Consider the following 1,623-nt stretch of genomic DNA (forward strand, 5'->3'; position numbering starts at 1 on the left):
AATGCCTGTCTTAGCATGTGAAGAGAGCTGCAGGGTTTCGAAAGGGAACTGGAGCAAGGTGCCTGCTGCCAAGTGTGTGGCCCAGAGGCTCTTCCAGCAGAAGCAGGTGGTTGCTGCGGCAGCTAAAAAGCATGAGGCAAAACATAAAGGCAAAATACCAGTACAGCGAACTTCACCTGCTCAGTCACCTTGTACTCGTATCTCCCAGAAAGACCTGCAAAGAGCAGAAATGAATTTACAGAACGGGTTTTAACTTTCCAAAGCACTGTACAGGCGTTATTTCTCTCCTTATCCTCTCAATATCCCTGAGATGTAGGACAAGTGATACTATTCACAATGAACAGATAGATGAGAAAACCCAGCACATCCGTGCCTCAAGACAGAAAGCTAAGAGGTATCAGAGCTGGGCCAAAAATCCCTATCTCCCAGCATATAGAACATCCTCTTTCCATAAAGATGTTCGGTAGTAGTGGCAGAGTCTCATGCTACACGGCTAGACTAACACAGATAGAACATTAACGGCAAAATAGGTGAGGAAATGAGAGAAGGGACAAAACCCAGCTCAAATGTTCATTTTTTGGTCTGGAAAGCTTCAAATATATACAAGAAGTAAGGGGAATAGTACAATAAATCCCCACACACCCTCCCCCCCAGCTACAATGGTCAACTCATGGCCACTCTAGTGAAACCCATTTCTCTTGATTCCTACTAGTGCCCAGCAGGCTAAACTGCCCAGCAAGTGACCGTGCAGCCTTGACTCCTGCTTTGGAACTCCCTAAGTCCTCCAGCATCCTGGGCTGGAGGAGCATGCCTCAGAGGCAGGGGCTGCATGCATGATGGGTGATGAAAAGAGGACACAGGGAGTCCTTAGGTGACCTCAGACTCTGAGCCTGTATCAGAGAAAACACAGACTTGACCTGGGATGGCTCTGGAATGTTTAGAGATTTGACCAGAAAGTGACAAAATGCTGAGATTAAATTTAATTCAACCAACTTTTGTGAAGTGATTTCTACAGGCAAGGTTGGGGACATAAAGATGAATAAAGATCCCATGGCTTGTAAGGTTCAGATCTATAGTCTAAATATCCTGGAACTTCCCTGCAAAGAGGACCAGTCAATACAAGCGCCTAAATGAAAGATTTCAGAGGGCACGGCAGGAGGCTTCAGAAGGTAATAGGAACTCTGTTCTGGGTACGATTTCTACTGGGCTCCCCTGTGTTACCTCACTATGGTTCACTCTCAGTGTGGCCACCTTCTGTGATTTCCACTTGCTAGTGGTAGGCTACCATCATCTTCTACAAGTGTTACACTAGACTGCCGGCCCAACTGTGGGGAAGAAAGAGCTTTGTGCCCCTTTTCAGGGGACGAAGCTGGGGGAGGGTCAGTGCACACATGGGCAGAGCTCCCTCTGACCGCACCATGTCATCTGGTCAAGCCAACAATTCGTGTTTTACTCTTGGGTGCTGAGCAGCACATTTCACAATGTGGGAAGATAAGAAAAGGTGAGCATGTTCCAGCCTTCCGTGATCTAAATACCAGAAAGGACTAGGACAATCACGAATAGCATCCGTTGAGAACAAAATCAATAAAGAGAAAGAACAGAGATCTCCCTCAATCCCCGCCC

General features: G+C 47.0%; 1 protein-coding gene across 6 annotated transcripts in view; it reads right to left on the reverse strand.

Annotated features, from left to right (window-relative positions):
- Window positions 1-216, reverse strand: part of PLEKHH1 (pleckstrin homology, MyTH4 and FERM domain containing H1) — a 45,700-nt gene extending 45,484 nt beyond the window's left edge. For all 6 annotated transcript variants that reach the window (XM_077767125.1, XM_077767122.1, XM_077767121.1 and 3 more), the window contains exon 1: window positions 177-216. The gene's annotated coding sequence lies outside the window, so the exon portion shown is untranslated. The remainder of the gene's footprint in view (window positions 1-176) is intronic.
- Window positions 217-1,623: the final 1,407 nt, after the last annotated feature.

This window comes from Crocuta crocuta, unplaced genomic scaffold (assembly GCF_008692635.1).
Source record: "Crocuta crocuta isolate KB4526 unplaced genomic scaffold, BGI_CrCroc_1.0 scaffold55, whole genome shotgun sequence".
Taxonomy (NCBI): Eukaryota; Metazoa; Chordata; class Mammalia; order Carnivora; family Hyaenidae; genus Crocuta; species Crocuta crocuta.